This window comes from Pogona vitticeps, chromosome 3, assembly GCF_051106095.1.
Source record: "Pogona vitticeps strain Pit_001003342236 chromosome 3, PviZW2.1, whole genome shotgun sequence".
NCBI classification, from domain to species: Eukaryota; Metazoa; Chordata; class Lepidosauria; order Squamata; family Agamidae; genus Pogona; species Pogona vitticeps.
Window position 1 is genome coordinate 33834308 of NC_135785.1, and position 19576 is coordinate 33853883.

Consider the following 19576-nt stretch of genomic DNA (forward strand, 5'->3'; position numbering starts at 1 on the left):
CCCGAGCCTCTCACAGCTGTCTTATACAAACCAAAAGACTTAGAATGATATAGGCGGAGAGTGTGTAGCCCAGCAGATTATTAGTCCTATCATACATCACCACTAGCTGTATTGGCGATAGTCAACATAATCCAGAAGGCCACATGCTCTGCATATCTAGTACAGTGGATAATCGGTTTTTGTATGTCCTGATAGTTTGACTTCCTTACTTTACCTTATCTTTCCTTTTCTTTCCTTGTCTCTCGTGTCTTATCTTCTTTTCTTTTTGGTAACTCACGTTTATAATATTTAAATTAGGAGTGTGCAACATTCTCCCACCTTAATTGCACGCCTTTTTTCTGTTTGGGCCTGATTATGTTCAGTTGGATTCGGCTGTCATCTAATCTAAATCAGATCCAAATCCAAATCAAAATTCAGGAATCTGAATTTTCATATTTCTCATTGATTTGCCATTTAAATGGCTCCAGTGTTTTTTTTTTTCATAGACACACATGAATTTGTGGGGGGTGGGGATGGAGAGGAGATAATTCTGTCTATGTATGCAAATCCTACCAAGTTCCAGACAAATAAATCTGTAAGAAGCTGAATTGTATTAAACTTATGCTAACCATGTTTACATGTTTCCTTAGAAATGGCCATAATATTTTAGGGCTTTTTTCATGTAAGAATACAAAATTTTGATACATGAAATAGGCTCTTTTGAACTGAATATTTCCACCTAATTTCATACAGGTAGGTTAAAAAATACTATCCATGTTTAAAATTTCCTTTAAAAGCTTAAAATTTGCTAACATACGGGATTTCTTTTCTGCACTGTGGTAGTGTCTCATTTATGCATGTGCTGCTTGTGCTTGATTCAGTTTACCAGTTCAGAGCTCAACCAATCTCTGTTTTAAATGCTTGTTGTTAACTTGCTGAATAATCTTTTCGGTATAACCCATTGGGGAACATGAGTGGGAGGGTGGTGTTGTGCTTCCATCTTGCTTGTGGGCTTCCTGTTCAGACACCTGGTTCACCACTATGAGAACAGAATGTTCAAGAAAACATTATTTGGTCTGAGTCCTCATATTGCTTTCTTTCTCAAATACCTTATAGAAAAAAAGTGCTAGGGAATCTTTGTACCCAATTTCAAGAGAAAAATGAGTAATACATCTATCCTTGCTCTTGTGCACTATCATCTCACATCCAATTTATAGTGACCTTAATAGGGCTTTCAAGATATGTGAAATAAAGAGTGATTTTGCCTCAATGATTTTCCATGGCTTAGTGGGGTTTTGAACCCATATGTCCTGACTTCTAGTACATCACTCTGTCCACTACACCAGTGGTTCTTAACCTTTGTTACTCAGATGTTTTTGAACTGCAACTCCCAGAAACCCCAGCCAGCACAGTTGGTGGTGAAGGCTTCTGGGAATTGCAGTCCAAAACTCCTGAGTAACCCAAGGTTAAGAACTAGTGCACTACACCACACTGGCTCCCATACCTACATTAATAAAAACTGGGAGACAATCAAGTCAATTCTGACTTATGGTGACCCTTTCCAGAATTTTCTAGGGAGAGACTCAGAAGTGAGCTACATTTCCCCTCTTCTGGAGTCATCTTTAACTGTGCAGCCTGTGCTATGGGGAACTGAACTCTTAACCTCTGCTCTGCAGCTAGATACCTAACTCACTGAGCTCTCCAGCCAGTTATACATTTATTAGCTCACAAAACTATCAAATCTAGGTAAGATTTTGATTCCTGGTTTCTTCTTCAGGCTGGACATTGGAGTGCTGGGTGTAATGTGGTATGGCATGGTATGGTGGGGTAGCAGAAGAATCCAAAAACCAGCCAGCCAGCCAGCCAGCCAGCCAGCCAGCCAGCCAGCCAGCCAACCTTCCTTCCTTCCTTCCTTCCTTCCTTCCTTCCTTCCTTCCTTCCTTCCTTCCTTCCTTCCTTCCTTCCTTCCTTCCTTCCTTCCTTCCTTCCTTCCTTCCTTCCTTCCTTCCTTCCTTCCTTCCACTGCTCCATTAGTGCAATATGCTATTCTGTGCAGTTTACATAATAAAACAGAATACAGCAAGAACAATGACACTGTAACTAAAAACAGTCAGAAAAATAAAATTACTTTGTGAGGCACATTGTCCCAGTAGAAGGCAGAATATGAGGCATGAAATCAGGCACGGTTGCAGTGAAAGGCATCTCTGAAATGCAACATTTTGAGAGGGAGGGAGGCAGGCGCAGCTCCACCAGGAGCTGGTTCCAAAGAGTTGGTGCCAAAACAACAAAGGCCAGATTCTCGTAGATGATTTCCTGGTCAGTTGCTGAGGCCTCAGGATCTATAGTTAAAGCTCCAAGATGTAGCTTGTAGAATTGCACAACTGACTGCAAGCAAACTGGTATCCAATTTCAGGTCATGGTGAGTAGAACCAATTGTTCTTCTCTAGGACTGCAGCCAAGAGGACATCAAAGTACATGGCCTTTGCCTTGGCTGGGAGTAGAAGCACGGACAAATGTGGCAAATCTTATATCAGAAAACCTAGAAATTAAATGGAGTAGTACACCTGTGGAATTATGTTCAGCATACATTTTGAGCCAAAACAATCTGATCTGCACCTCCTGCTGCAGGAATGAGAATTGAATAATTATTTGAATTTTGCAGTGCTCTGAATTTTTTAAAAAATATGTTTGATGGTTTTAAAAAAACATACCTTTAAAATGTTTTGTAAGGTAAGGAACAGTATTGTCTAGAATGCTGGACTGGGGTTTGAGGTTCCAGGTTCTGCTCCTCACTGAGACATAAAATTCACCAACTAGCCTTGTACTAGTCACTTTTTCTTTTCCTGACCAGGTTTTGCAAAGATGAAGTAGAAAATGGGGGAAGAGAGGCATATGCCCTGCCTCAAATCCACAAGAAGAAAGGCAGAGTGTAAATGTAACAAACAATAAATACTAAAACATTTTTAGAAGTGCGTATGAGGAAAGAAGGGATGTGGTGGCACTGTGGGTTAAACCGCAGAAGCCTCTGTGCTGCAAGGTCGGAAGAACAGCAGTTGTAAAATCAAATCCACACAACGGAGTGAGCTCCCGTCGCTTGTCCCAGCTCCTGCCAGCCTGGCAGTTTGAAAGCATGCAAATGTGAGTAAATAAATAGGTACCACCACGGTGGGAAAGTAACGGTGTTCCGTGTCTAGTCACGCTGGCCACGTGACTACGGAAACTGTCTATGGACAAACATTGGCTCTACGGCTTGGAGACGAGGATGAGCACCGCCCCCTAGAGTCGGACACGACTGGATTAAATGTCAAGGGGAACCTTTACCTTTATGAGGAAAGAACATAGCTTGAGAAATATCTATTTTCTGGCGACATACCTGCAAACATATTGTATTTATATGTACATTTTTGTGCAGTCTTTTTGGAAGAATCACCAATTTACACCAGAATAGGATAGATTGTATTTAACAAATGACCAATTGCAAAACAGGCATTAACTGAATATAGAATAATTTCATTTTGCCATCTACTCCGCTATTTAACAACAGAAAGTCAAAACAACCCAAGGAATTGGGGCTGTCCGTCTTGCTCTTCTGCACATCAGAGATGAACTGTCACATATTTTGGATACCATTTCTACCACTGCTTCCAATGTATGACATGGGGTTTGAAAGTCTTTCCTGCCTCAAGCACAGATAGCTGCTTTTCTAGGCCAGGATCTGAAAGCTAAAATTCCATGTTCAGTATAAATCAAAGTAAAAGAAAGCAAGAGGGAAAGTATTCGCGAAGAGGGAAAGGTTTGGTGGAGGGGGGCATACAATATTCAGTCCGTTAATTTAGCTCTGATGTAATGTAGATCTATCTGCAAAATTTGTATTCATGGAATGTAGTGATTGTTGCCCCCAAGTTATTATTTATCAAAACAGAAATATTCCTTGCTGATTATTTCTGTATAATGAAAACTGGAATTAATGATAAGGAAATGTTAACTGGGATTTGAAAAGGTGTGGGTTAAAAAAAGTAGTGGCAGATCAAAGATGAATGATGCTGCTGAGAGGGAAAGGAAGTCAGAAATTTTCGAAAGGATGGATGAGGGAGTTAAAATGGAAACGGGAGGCAGCAAAGCTTTAGAGGAAAATATCAAACATCTTTATGAGGAAGGACTCACAAATGAGACACTTGCACTTTTACCGTTATTAGAGGGCAGAAACAATTTATTACTGCCTAGGAGAAAAATTGCTGGCTTTTTATCACATTTTATTTGAAATGAAATGTTACAAAATATCTCTTTCTACCCAAAATAAGCATGATTTCCCTCCTGAATCCATTGAATCAAATCAGGATATTTTCTGCAAATGATACCTTTACAAATTAGTCTCTCATATTTAGGACATGAATTAAATAAACACACCCATACACACAGTGTTGTATATAGTGATACAGATATTATTCTAGCTATGGCTATGACTATGTACTTTATTGTATATAACATATGTGAATATATAAAAATACATAAATATTTATTTATTTATTTATTTATTTATTTATTTATTTATTTATTTATTTATTTATTTATTTATTTATTTATTTATTTATTGGACTTATATACCGCCCTATAGCGCTACAAGCACTCTCCGGGCGGTTTACAATTTTTAATTATACAGGCTACACATTGCCCCCGCCAGCAAGCTGGGTACTCATTTTACCGACCTCGGAAGGATGGAAGGCTGAGTCAACCTTGAGCCGGCTACCTGGGATTTGAACCCCAGGTCGTGGGCACAGTTTTAGCTGCAGTACAGCGTTTTAACCACTGCGCCACAAGGCTCATATCTTACATAAGTAAATATCTTATATAAGTAAATATAAGTATGTAATTATAATATCACATAAATATAAGTATGTAATTATAACATCAAGGGACGTGGTGGCGCAGTGGGCTAAACTGCAGAAGCCTGTGCTGCAGGGTCAGAAGACCAAGCAGTCGTAAGATTGAATCCACGCGACGGAGTGAGCTCCCGTCGCCTGTCCCAGCTCCCGCCAACCTAGCGGTTCGAAAGCATGCAAATGCGAGTAGATAAATAGGTACCATCTCGGTGGGAAGGTAAACAGCGTTCCGTGTCTAAATCACACTGGCCATGTGACCACGGAAAGATTGTCTTCGGACAAACGCTGGCTCTATGGCTTGAAGAGCGGGATGAGCGCCGCCCCCTAGAGTCGGACACGACTGGACAAAAATTGTCAAGGGGAACCTTTACCTTTACCTTTACCTATATTAAATATAAACTATAGAACAATTATTTATTTAATACTTTTGCTATTTATTACAATATTTTAAAATACATGTACCCAGTATGTCTGTTTGAGTGGTATACACCATGATGTTCTTGATTTTTAAGGTTGATAGTTAACAGCTAAAAGCCAAACTGTTTTACAGTTATAATCCAAAAGCCAACGGAAAATGTCCAACATTTAGCAGGACTAATGTTTGTTGAGACTAATAATGTTGAGAGGAATGGGGCTAGTAGTAGATTTAGCCCACAATATAGTAATACTGTATATATTTGTAGCAATCTTCCTAGCATTAGAAGTCATAATTTATGGACTAGCCATTACCTTCTATCAACATGATTCCATGAATCTAACTGAATTGTGCCCAGAAAATGACCAGTAATGCAGTACTGGAATATTGTAGTTTAAACACTGGCATAATGTTTCAAGTATTCTGGCCCTGTAACACGCCTCACTTCTCTACTGTGTACCAAGTGAAGTTTGAAGACCATCTTCAAGGCTATTCTCACATATTGCTGTGACCTTCAAGCCTCAGAGCACACGAAGGCAAACACTCTCTTCTTTTACACTTGCTGCCACCAGGTGATCTCTAAACCACCATTACTTCAGAAAGATTCAGGTCCACACTTCAAGTTCTTTTAAATAAAACTTTGGTTTATTGATTACAGAGATACATAAATATCTTCAGTAGCTAATCACACCTAAATTTCCCAAACTACACACTCTATTTGTCTGGCTTTTCTCTCCTGCCTGACTCTTACTTTTCTCTTACTGACTGCCTCTGACTGACTCAGGCTCCGCCTCTTATAGCATCTCTCTTGGCTCCGCCTGTCAGCAACATGAATATGTATGAACCATTATTTTACATAATGCACATGAACCATTACATAATATAACACGAACCATAGACCTAGTAAATAGAGAACGCTAAAATTGCAATAATAGAAGTAGCATCTTAGGAGTGCATGGATAACTGCAGCCAGGCTACCTCTGTCCAGGAGGGATCATAGTTTGTGAACTGGTAGATGTTGATACAAGGCATTCAGTGCCATTGAGATCAGGGGAGCATTAAGTGAGAGAAAAGAATTAATGAACAGACACCAATCCTTCTCCTTGCGATTGGGACTCCAACAGATTGAATACTGTATCACCAACCAGATGGACCACCTACAAAGAACAGTTGAGTTCCAGTTGCCAGCTGGGAGCATCTGCTCGGTGTCTTTCTTCCATTTTATGTCTCTTGTTTTGTTTTAGTTGCTCATTTAAAAGAAAGCAAATCAACTTTTCCACCTCAGCTTATGGCATGTTGTCATTTGCTCCCTTCTGCTGGAGTGGAAGTGTTGAAACCTCCTTTTAAATCAAAGAATTTGCAGCCATTTCACTGAATTTGTTGACTGGAGACCTTCTAACCACTGGGCTGATTTTCCAAACACTGGAGCTTCCAAAGCCCCAATCTGAAAGTTCAAACCTTTGGTAGGCTTATCCAGGACAGAGGGCAGAAAGAGACAGGCAGTTTGTGGAATAGAAATAGACAGATAGGGAGTTCAGGAAATATAACCATCTGTTTAACGAACTTTGAAACAGTTTGTACGAAGAGACTTTAATGAACTGGAATGCTGGTTTAAAGTTGCAAAAGTGAGACTATGTGAAATGAATTACATGTTTCAGATAACCAGCAGTGTTTTTTTACTGTGAGTTATCTGAAAACAGGCAGGAAACGCCCTGTTTCACACATCCTACTTCAATGCAAAACCTCGCATTAAAGTAGAAGATGGAGCAGTCCTTGGCTCTCTGGCTGGCTAGTGGTGGGAAGTTTCCAGACAGAGTCAGGGCAGCCCCACCCCCTGCTTGCTAAGAGAGAGAAAAGAGATGCTGGAGCTGGACCCCCGAGCAAGAAAAAACCATCACCAGTCAGCCAGTGCTCAGGTGTCAGGAAAGCCTGCCAGCACAGCCCAGGCAGCAATGCTTTTCTTGCCTGAGCGGCAGCTCCAATAGCTCTGTTTTGCTCCATGTTGGGCCCCAGTCTGTCATGGTCAGTAGCTAGGATGCCTCCCACCACTGGCCAGGTAGACGGAAACCCTACTATGTTTACATATTGTGGCAATGCACATGAGGGCTTGTGTCATGTGAAACAGCTGAAGTTGCTGCACAATGATTTCAGTGCTTTCTGAACATATGGCTGCAGCCCTTGTCTCTCTTGCTTCTTGGGAGGCAGCAGTTCGCTTTTCTTTGCACTGGATATAGCACAATAAAGAAATGACGCAAACTAGAAAGATATACAGAACCTTGGGGATCACACTGATTTTTTTTTTTAAAGAATATGCTTTAAAATGGTTGGAAACAGCAGATGGAAATCACACAATTTTACCCAGCAAGGAAGGAAGATTTAAAAGAAGAAGAAGCTGAATCTTCATATACTCTGAATCCTATTTTAGATTGGACCTTGGACCTCGAAGGAAGCGCTGAAGGTTATGAAAATCTGGTGGAACATTTATTCTCTGCTAATCTTGCATTAGAGCTGCAGCATGCTGAGTCGATCCTGCCTTTGGGACTAGCTCAGCCCTTTGACAAATTACTAAATAAGCTGATACTAAAACAACTTTATGAGTTAGATTACAGTATACCAAATGTGGAAGCAAATGAGGACTGGTTTTGCCAGGGATGGATAATTAAAGGGGAGAATCTTCCAACTGAAGGTTGGCTTCTTCTTATATTGAAGGATATTGGTCTTATTGGAGTTGTTTTGGTATAATAAACTATCAATGTTACGTCAGATAGAAAAGCCAATGATTCTACCCAAGGCAAGTTGAAGATGTACAAGTCAGTGGTACCGAATAGAAAGAACAGGAAGATTTTTAAAACAGTGGCTAGGAAAACCGAGGACAGGGGGCACAAATCAAAGAAATCTGGAAACATCAAATATGTTAAAGTCAAACAGCTGAAGAAACTTTTCAAACTGCTTGATAAAAATCCTGAACAGAAGACAGAACAAATGTCCTATAACAGCAACTAAAAGGTGACAAAAAGTGACCATGTCAAATCCTCATCTAAAGCCCATGTTTCACTGTCAGGTCATTATCACTCCATACACATAGGCAAACAAGATATAGTGTCACCTGTACCACTGAGGTGAGATACATATTTGAGAAAAATTGTGAAAGGTAAAAATGCAACCAAGGAGTCTTGTGGCACAGTGGTTAGACTGCAGCACTTTGCTCACAACCAGCTTCAGTCCCAGATTCACTCAGCCTTCCATCCTTCTGAGGTTGATAAACTGAGAACCAAGCTTGCTGGGGGTGGGTGGGTGGGCAATGTGTAGCCTGCATAATTAACCTATAACCCACCCAGAGGGTGCTTTGAGTGCTATGGGGACAGTATATAAGTGGCACACTCTTTTTGTTGTTGTTGCTTTTTAGTCCTGATTTGCCAAAAATAAAAAAAATAAAAATTGTATTTCCAGTTATCCTAAATGGAAAGGGTTTCTGAGTCAGAACAAGCGCAAAGTGCATCTTTTGAAAACCTTTAATATGTTGTTCCCAAGTCTTTTCATTACAGGTGAACTGGATCATGTGGAATATTTATACCATGATCATATGCATGTAGGTGTGGTGGCCACCTTTAGGAATCAGGGTGTTTAGTAACAAGGATGTATATGCATCAGTATCTAGATTTTATGAGAACATGCTTCTCCTTAGGCCACATGTGGTCACATAATATATGTTCCCAAAGCACTTCCAATATTGGAGGTTGATAGTCTTCAGAACCTAGTTGATTTATTTTAGATGATCCTCAAGAAACCTATTCCTCTCAGAAACCCCTGACAATTCTAAGCAGAAATCAAAGGCCAAGGAGGAGTTGAAATGGGGTGGTTAAATAATTGTGAATTTATAACACTTTTAAATTCTCTGGAGCTATTTACATACTATTGATGAATTTTGCAAACACAATTTCACAAAATGAGTCCTTATTTGCATTTATATAACAGATGACATGAGCAATTATAATAATATGCTACAATTTGTACACTCCCAATTTCTTCCCAGCATTATATCACAGACATATGGCTGCAGATGGAATGGGTTTGAGGTTTCCAAGTGCTCTGATCTGCAAAATCCTGTTGGTGTAGTTAAACCGAATCTGGGCTCTGGAAATAAATAATTTAAATTAGTTGGAAGTTCATTGTGATAAGATGGGTTTTTGAGTTAAAGCCTTGTAAGGAATATGGGGTTTTGTAATTAAGAAATGAGCAAGTGGCGCAGTGGTTAAAACGCTGTACTGCAGCTAAAACTGTGCTCACGACCTGGGGTTCAAATCCCAGGTAGCCGGCTCAAGGTTGACTCAGCCTTCCATCCTTCCGAGGTCGGTAAAATGAGTACCCAGCTTGCTGGGGGGGCAATGTGTAGCCTTTATAATTAAAATTGTAAACCGCCCGGAGAGTGCTTGTAGCACTATGGGGCAGTATATAAGTCCAATAAATAAATAAATAAATAAATAAATAAATAAATAAATAAATAAATAAATAAATAAATAAATAAATAAATAAATAAATAAATAAATAAAGTATCTTTGCTATGCTGACAGGTTGTTTTCTAGGCGAGCAGAGAGAATGTTATTCTGATAGCCTGAGAAACAGACTCGGCGTGATTAGATGGGAATTGTTGTGACTTTTTGCGAAACCACAGAAAACCCAAATAACATCTGGTGTGTATGGGAAAGAAGTCATGTGGTGTAACAGGACTGTTTGCCTAGTAATGAACTCTGATTGGATGACATCGTGGGAAGGTGCGATAAGCCCTTGCCAGTTACTCTTGAAAAAGGAACTTTTTGCCTATGGACATTGTCTTTCAAGACCGACCCTTCAGTCATTCAAGACCGACTCTTCATTCATTCGTGACACATGGGACTAACCTTTACTATACTGGATTACTCTTGGACTTATGGGCTTTTTCCTACGGACTATGCATGGACTGTTACCTATAAAATATCCTTTATGGACTTCCTTTCTTGAAATGCTTCATATGGACTATACTCTTGGACTTTTCTAAAGACAATGGGACTTTTACTGAATTTTTCTTTTTAGTACAGGATTCTTGTTCTACAGGATCACTGAGAACTATAGCCTTTTTATAACCTACTTGGATTATTTTGTTTTTACTAATGAATTACTGGACTGGAACTGTTTTTATTCTTTTTAATGGCTTTTTGTATTCTTGTAAGGTTTTTGAACACTTTTCTATTTTTCATGTTTTCTTTGCCTCACTACATCTTTGTAACTAACCAGCACAATGCTAGTTTATTTGCTTTGGTTTAATTTGGCTTTGATACTTAGAAACATGCTTATTCTTTAATAAATTAAAGATTATAAAACTCAATTGGTTTCCTGAACAGTACACTTGTCATAGGGTCATCATGAGAATACTGCCTCGGCCTAGCTTACTTTAGGAGTCCTGTCAGTGGTGCAAGTTAAGTCTAAGGACTACAAAGCCCACTTGACCTTTTCATAATAATATCTGAGAGTACAAGGGTGTTCTTATGTGGGCAGACTTGTGAGAAGGAGTGTTGTATCATGGCTAGCTGAGTTTGGACTCACTCAGCCCATTTTAGCATGTGCAAACTCCTGATTGCTCTCTGTCCAGGCTTACACGTGTGTTGTCAAACCCGTGTTTGCTGACATTCATATCTCTCTGTTTTAAGTTATGAGACTCCCTAAGGCTCCATTTTGCCTTGTGGGAGCCTTTTGGAAACATGGGATGGAGTAGTCTTTAATAGTAAAAGACCACCGCTGGTCCCAAACCCAGTGGTGATGATCTGGCATTGAGTTTTGGTTCTTGAAGGCTTACCTTCTTGTTCCAAGGTTCTCAAAGGCTTCCCGAGGGCAAGGGGAGCCTTGGGGAGCCTTGGGACCTGAAATAAGGGAGATATGAAGCTTTTCTATTACTTTAAATTAATTACTTCCAGGGCACAGATCTGGATTATGCCAGTGTAACTACACCATCAGGATTTCACCCATCATATTGCTGGGTGATTTTAATGCCAGAATGGGCTCATCGCTGACTAAAGCTGCTGAATAATGTGGTATTTTGGGAGATAGCTCTCTAGATCCAAATTATTGGAAACTTAAAAAAAACTGAATAATGCTGTTTGAATCCTATTTAGGACAGCATCTATGTTTGGTCTGTAGATTAGAAACTCCAGGAAGTTTAATACTCTATACCCTTTTATTTATTTTTCAGCACATTCAGTCACTGTTCTTGATTAGATCTGTGCTTCTAGAGGGAAGGTTCATTTATCCTCTGATATAACAGTTAACACTAGGGAAGACAGTGATCACCTGCCCATAATGATGAAGTTAGCAGTAGAATCAGATCTAAGGTCAGTAGTGTGCTCAGACTAGTGGTTAAGACAGAAACTTGGAACTACATCAGGAAAGGAGATTAAAATTTCACAAAGTTGATCTCAGAAAATTAAATACCAAGGATATAATTCAGAACTTAATTATGGGTAAATCATAATGGAATATTATCTTAAGAACTGACTTTAATGAAGACTTATTCTTTCACATGAATCAGGGCTTATGTGACTATCTGTTATTGTTGTTGTTATCTTGCCTCCAGTTTATGGCAACCCTACAAATGAGTGATCTCCAAAATGTCCTGTCCTCAATAGTCTTGCTCAGCTCTTGCAAATCCAAGCCTGTGGTTCCTTGATAGAATCAACCCATCGCATATTTGGTTTTCTTCTTTTCCTACTGCCTCAAACGTTCCCAACATTATTGTTTTCCCTCCCAGTGAACTTTGCGTTCTCATGATGTGCCCAAAATATGACAGACTCAGTTTTATCACTTATCACAGTTTTACTACTTGTTTGTCTTTCTGCAAAGTTCTCCTCCAGAACCATGTCAGTTTACTTCCTTTCACCTTACTTCACTGTCCAGTATTACACCCATACACAGTAATCAGGAATATAACAGTAAATGATCTTGGCCTTGGTCTCCAGTGACCTGCTCTTTTACTTGACAATCTCTTCTAATTCCTCATTGCTGCCTTTCCAAATCTCTGTCATCTCCTGATTTCTTGACTGCAGTCTCCATTTCTTCAGTCATGGTTTTTGTCTTCTTAACGTTCAACTGCAGTCCTGCTTTGGCACTTCCTTCTTTCCTTTTCCCTAACAGTTGTTTTAAGTAATTGTTACTGCCATATTAAGATATGCAGATGATAAGATGGTATCATCTGCATATTTTAAATTATTGATGATTCCTATAGCAATTTTCACTCCTTCATCTGGATCTACTCCTGCTTTCTGTGCAGTATGTTCTGCATATACATTAAACAGATGAGGAAATAAAATACACCCTTGTCTGACACTTTTGCCTATAAGAAAATATTCTATTTTTTAATATCCTTTCTAATAATAGCTTCTTGTCCACAATACAGGATAAAGATGAGGACCATCAAGGATTTTTTTTAAAAAAATCCCATCTTGAACCCTAAAAGCAGCAAGATTAATTATAGCAAAGAATTGGAAATCAATGAACTTAAATGTTTATTGATTTCCAGTTAAATGGCTGGTATAAAGATGCCTGGAATATAGCTCTTAATAGTAAGATTTATTATAAATTTAGATTGTAAATTTATTATATTTGTAATTTTACTTGTTTTAACATTCCAAGCTACATTGAGGTCGCTCATTGGGAGAAAAGCAGCCTACAAATTAGAAAAATAAATAAATGAATAATGCTAAATCCAAAGTTCTGATGATTGGTAAAAAAGAAAAAAGTGCATAAATGGTATATACACCTAAAAGAGCCAGAGGAAGTAAAATCTTTTTGTTATCTTGGCATAACTTTCTCTGCTCCAAGACCTTGGGTTCTAGAAATAAAGAGAATGCAACTGAGAGCAGTTGCTTGCCTACATTTTTTTAAAAGGCTGCTGAATCTTACTTATCCAGGAATGCTACACCAAGTCTTAAATATTTTTAAGGACAAATGTGATATGAATGCTAATATTCATGCAGAAATCTGGGGTGTTGCTGAACTTAACAAGACTGAAAGAGTTAAAAATTGCTTGTAGGAGTTTCAAAAACTACCTTGTCCTGTTCAGTCAGAACAGAATTGGGCATGAGAATGATCTCCAGTGCAATATACGTCAGGATGGCTAATTATGAGTGCAGAATTAACCAGAAATAGTTTTCCCAAAATCTGTCTATTAGAACAGATGACACTTTCAAATGAACACGTTTGATTCCTGTAATTTTCCAAAGTACTTCCCATTTTTGGATTCTCTATAGAACAACTAAATCCATAGAGAAATGATACTAAAATATATATTTAAACAAAGGGTTTTGAGTGTAGGAACACAAACTGACATAATTGCCATCAGATAGTAAAAAACTATTACATGGTTAGCATAAAGCATCAGCACCAGCACAAAAAAAATACTTCTCATACCTTATGAAAATGGAATATTGGAATGCTCTTACCAGATTGAGTTTTTAACTAATAAAATCGATGAAACTGGCGAGATGTCATGGCCTAATAGCCCAAGATAGACTATTTGTGGGTGACCAGCTATGGAAGATTTTACTTGTATTCTTCCGCTTTCACTTATGCACTGACATTGGAGAATGTTATTTAGTTCCCTTGTTAAAGAGAATGAAGCACTGGGAAGCAAAAGAAAAAAATGGACTTGTTGCTTCAGGGGCCAAACCAATAAGTGACAAAGAATGTTTTGTTGTGTGAGGTAAAAGCTCTCAGGTGCTGACAGACGTTTGTATACTCCATCTGTGCAAGTCACCATGGAGACTCAATGACATGAGTATGACTGTAGCCTGATAAAGTCCATCAATGTTATCTGCTAATTTATTTAATTTTACTTGCATTTTAGTAACATTAATTTGTTTTACAAGCAAACTCTTAATTACTTTAGAGGTACACATATTTAATAAGTACTTATTTCTATGTGTTAATTTTAACTATCATTTTTAGCTTGTTTGATTGGTTTTTTGTTTTTATTTTGACATGTTTTATGGGCTACTGCAATGAATAAACATCATAGCTGCCTACGAGGAATACTTCTCTCTTGTCTGGGCTGAGTTTTACTTTATTGTTCCTCCATTGCTGAATCCAACTCATAGCTAAGTATTGCCGCTTCCTCACTTGTTTAACCCGCAGCGCCACCACGTCCCATTATGCAGAACATATGCTGCATAATGACTAATTGGTTCTATATTTTCTTTAAAGACAGATATTCTGTTTGGGAAAATAAACAAGTCATGTAACACAGATGGTTAGATAAGAAGATTTTTGAAAATAACTTTATTTAGTCAGCTGACAGTCGATCACAAATATGCAGAAACCTATGGCTTCTTTGCTTTCTGTCTTTCAGACTCCCTGACTGAGGATTCAGTCACATATTTGTTGGGGTTTGTATCTGTTCCTAACTTCAGCACGTAGACTTTTCACATATTCAGATATCCTATTACAGCTGTGGAGAAATTTAGTTGCTCTTTGGCAAGGGGTTAGATATTAAAATGAAAACCAAATAAACATTGTTGCTTTCTCTCTCTCTCTCTCTCTCTCTCTACTTCCTTGAGCAGTGAGAAGTTCCAGGAATAGCAAGGGTGGGAGGAACTGTTTCATTTGGATGTAAAACTTGTGGTATCTTCATCATATTGCTTATATTTACAGACGTATGGACGGAACATGCTCAAGGTGGATAGACCTGCACAGACAGAACAGACAGCAGTCTTGCATTGGGTCCCCCAAAGGAGATCAGCTGAACCCCACAGATGGTTGAGTTATTGCCAATTCATAGCATGCTCTTCTAACTGCAAAATGGATCTAAGCCATTAGTTTCCCTTCCCTCTCTAAGCTGTCATTTTTTCCAAGTTCTGATGGTATCTAGGATTGGCGCCAATTCTATTTGGTTTGTTTGTGTTTTTTTATGAGACATTTCCAAAATCCACAGATTTCTTCACAAATGTGACAGAAAGAACTTTAGGCTTTAAAAAGTCCACTAAAATGGAGAGATTTGCCTATCCTATGCCTCTGCTTGTCTTCCGTTTGATGTTCTGTATATCCAACCCTGTCTGTGGGCTTGAGGTGGAGTTGCCACCTCTGTTTAATCTGACATGCACTTCAACTTTAACTGTTACATGGCAGGTAAGTACAAACACATACCTCACTGTGTTACGGGAATTGCATATTGAAGTCTGTACATGACAGTTAATTGGGAATGTCGTTAAGTTTGTTTGTGATAAGAAGTTAACAAAATTCCCAGTTTTTTCCTTAAGAAGGGTGGAAAGAATTTGGGATTTTAAAAACTGAATGTGGAACACTGCATAACAGATGTATTTAAATGTTTTAAGTTTGGTTACGTTGTTGGCAAGTTTTAACAGTCCAGGTACTGTTATTTCTTTTTATCAATACCTTTCAATTCCATTTAAGAAGTGTTTTTCTCTTTTAATTGTATTTCTTTTTCTGTTTAACAAGCTTCGTGGAAAGTTAGGGTATCAAATGGCTGATTCTGGTGGGTGGCAATAGCCTCCAGATATTTCTCCTGGACTCTTTGGCCAGTTCCCTCTGGAAATGTCAGGTATGCCCATTCCTAAAGAGGTCTGATCAGGCCACAGTGACACATGCCTTAGTTATATCCCGGCTAGATTACTGCAACATGCTCTGTTTCCTTTAGAAAGTACTCAGAAACGTGGGGCTGGTTACAGGGATCACATAACTCCTCTATTACATTAATGCCACTGACTGCTGATATGTTTCCAAACACATTTCAAAGTGCTGGTTTTAACCTATAAAACCTTAAACAGCTTGAGTCCAAACTATTTCAGAAACCTGGGTGTTAAGATAATCATGGGAAGCTTTTCTCTCAGTCCCTCAATCCTTATAGATGTGCTTGGTGGAGACACAGGAGAGGGCCTTCTCTGTTGCTGCTCCCAGACTCCGGAACTCCTTCCCATGAAAGGCCAGGCTGGACCCATCTTTGCTGTCTGCAAGCAAAGAACTTCCTCTTCAGGCAGGCTTTTTCTTAGCAACTGATTGCCTGGGATGGTTTGTATTTTGTGACTTCTAAATCCCCTTTAATAATACTTTTACCTAACATTTTAAATATAATTCATTTAAGCTCTTTGAATAATTTATTAGTTTTAGCTTTTAATATCATGTGTTTTTTTTTAATGTAACAGACTTCTTGGATAGCTCAGTGTTTTAGGTATCTGGCAGCGGAGTCAGAAGTTGGGAGTTTAGGTCCCCATTGTGCCTCCTGGGAGAAGAGCCAGCCTATGTAGTCATGGACAAGACAAGCTGCACAGTCACAGGGTGCTCCCAAAAGGAAGGAATGGTAAACCACTTCTGAGTATATTCTACCTAGAAAATCCTGAAAAGGGTCTCCATAAGTCTGAATTGATTGAATGGCATGTGATTATTGTTATTATTTTTGATGAAAGCTGCCTTGGGTGAGACAGGTGGGATGAAATTATTATTATTATTATTATTATTATTATTATTATTATTATTATTATTATTATTATTATTATTATTATTATTATTATTATTATTATTATTATTATTATTATTATTATTATTATTATTATTATTATTATTACTACTACTACTACTACTACTACTACTACTACTACTACTACTACTACTACTACTACTACTTACTATTATTATTATAAATGTATATGTTCCACACAGCCTGTGCCATATCCTTTGAACTAGTTTGCTAAGCTTGGGCATGGTGGAAAACCAAACCTCATTCCTGTTGCTGAAATATGATTCAGCTGTCAATTGAGGTACCTCCTGTACTGGAATGAAGAACACATGCCATCCTCCCTTTGCCTCAGGCAGTCCCGCTGGTAACATTTGAAAGGTGCAATTGTGGCCAATATAGCTGCCATCAGGTTGAATAGAACAGTATTCCACTAGTAACAGTACTCTGCTGTTCTGAAACAGAAAAAGCAGAGTTTTGTATTCAGTGTGAGGAAGTGAAAGAATTCCAACCAGCATGAGTCCAGTGCCACAAATATGATAAACTCAACAGGAATGTTAGTGGAATCATGATTCCATTGCAACCAGTTCCTCAATTAGTGCAAAAAGGGTCCAATAAATTTCTTTTAAGTGATGGCTCTTGTTAATTATTTCCATTTTTGCCATAGAAGAATAAAAGGCTGTGGCTGAATAAGTATGCAAAAAAAGCTCTTAAAGGAGTCTATTAATTTTTACACATAGTAAATGTAAGCCACAACTCATTTTAAGTATGCTATAAAACATTCCTTTATAAATCCCAAAGATTTGAGGTGATTTTCTTCCTGCTGAGGGGTTGCTGGGCTGCAGTCCTATCTTCACTTATGTGGGAATAAGTGGGACTTACTTTTAAGAAGGCACTGAAAAGACTGTGCTCACAACCACTGGGATGCCCATACGCACAAGAGAAAGATACTTTTTCTGAGCCTAACATAGACTTCAGAGTATTAAAAAGGTTCTACTTGCTCTGAGAGAACTGAGGATGAATTTTAGAAAGGAATGTTGAAACATTTTGTATAGTAACAGAGACTGCAAGTAGCAAAGCATTGAGTGTCTTATGCAGCACTTGTGTTTAAAACAGTACCTCATCATTTCAGTATAATTCTGACTGTTGTGTGTGTTTCTTGCTCACTAAGAGTGCAACCACACCACACAATTATAGCAGTTTTTATACCACTACAACAGTTATATTTGTTTTTGTAGAGTGCAGTGCCTCTGCAATCACAATGCCCTTTGTTCTTATCTCCATCCTGCAGTAGTTGAGTCCAGAGATCACCTAGTTGAATGGGGCTTTTTGATTTTTTCCCCAGTTTTGCCATTTAAGAATGAAAGGCTGTGGATGCACAAGCAATGAAAACAGAAGAACTGCTTGTGAAATGGTCCATTCCACACACAATTCTTTGCCAACAGAGTACTTGCTGCAGCACGTTAATATCACGGTTCCATCCGTTGGATCTGTAGTTTGCTAAAGTACTTACTACGCCTTGATCAAGAGTTCTGGTTCATTCTCCTAAACTACTGTACCCTGAGAAAAGGGACTGAGAATTCAATCTGTTTAATTCTTCAATGGAGACATTAATATAGGACAGGCTTGAAATAAATTTTAATTTTAGCTAATCAGGCTAATTTGCAGACTTTTAACTCAGCAGCTACATAATACCAATAACATGACAACCTAATTAGATGTTACTTAGCATAACATTTGTCCACAGCTTTGATAGCTTTAATAGGTAGTGTTGGGGTGTGATCAGGTGGTGAGAAAAATGCATGTCTAATTGCACCAGAAAGAAAAGGGACATGAGAAAGAGATTAAGTTCCTCATATAGCAAAAGAGATATATGCATGAATCTCAAATGTGTTGCATACAAAAAAAATTCTTAGGTAAGTTCACAGAAAGTTCTTTCTGAATATGATAAACAGCTGCAGATATTTCTTAGTCTTTCATTCTATGGCCATCCTTCTGAACTGCATGAGGAGACTTCAAGAGAACAGAGAAGGATCATTCTTACAGATGTTTCCAGAGTTTAGTAAACTTAGTTTGCTAGCAAGCAATTCTTAGGCTCACCCAGCCAGTATGGCTCATGTTGACACTGGCTAAACAATCCTGGGAGCTGGTGTTCAAAAACTGTAATTTTCCTTACTGATTTTTATCCAAAACTCACAGATGTAATGATAGCAATGGAGTAGGACAGAGTCAGTCTGCGCTAAGGCTGTAACAAATCTTTGCAAATGTTCTTATACTTGATTTTGAAAAGTAGTGCCTTAACATGTTCAGGTTTCTTTATTTGAACTCAGTTTCTTGACATATTGAGACACCCCCGCTGGAAAAAAAAAGTGAAGTACTGTACTGAAGACATTTTTTGTTCTTGCCTGGGAGCAAAAGTCAGTTCATTTTCATCAGCAGCAGCATTCACAAAAACTTTGTATGGTTCAGGGAAAAAATAACTTCTGTTTTGTGGCAAAAACTTTGTATCCTGAAATGCAGAAGAAAAAGAATACAAAACTTTGTTGCCTTGCCTAACGGGGAAAACACGTTTGAATTTTTTAATTCTTGCTAGAAATGGGCACCAACTAACTGTCAGTTTGATGGTTCTTGCCCATTCATTTACTGCCGCAACAGGTGTTCAGCAGTTTGGCATCCCACTCCTCTAGTGAGTGGGGCCGGAGGAGGTGGGTCAGGGAAGCTGGGATGCTGCTTCTGAGAGGGTGCCTGCTGGGGTGGGGCGGGGCACTGAACCACCAAACACCTGTTGCAGTGGTAAACAATCCAGAAGGA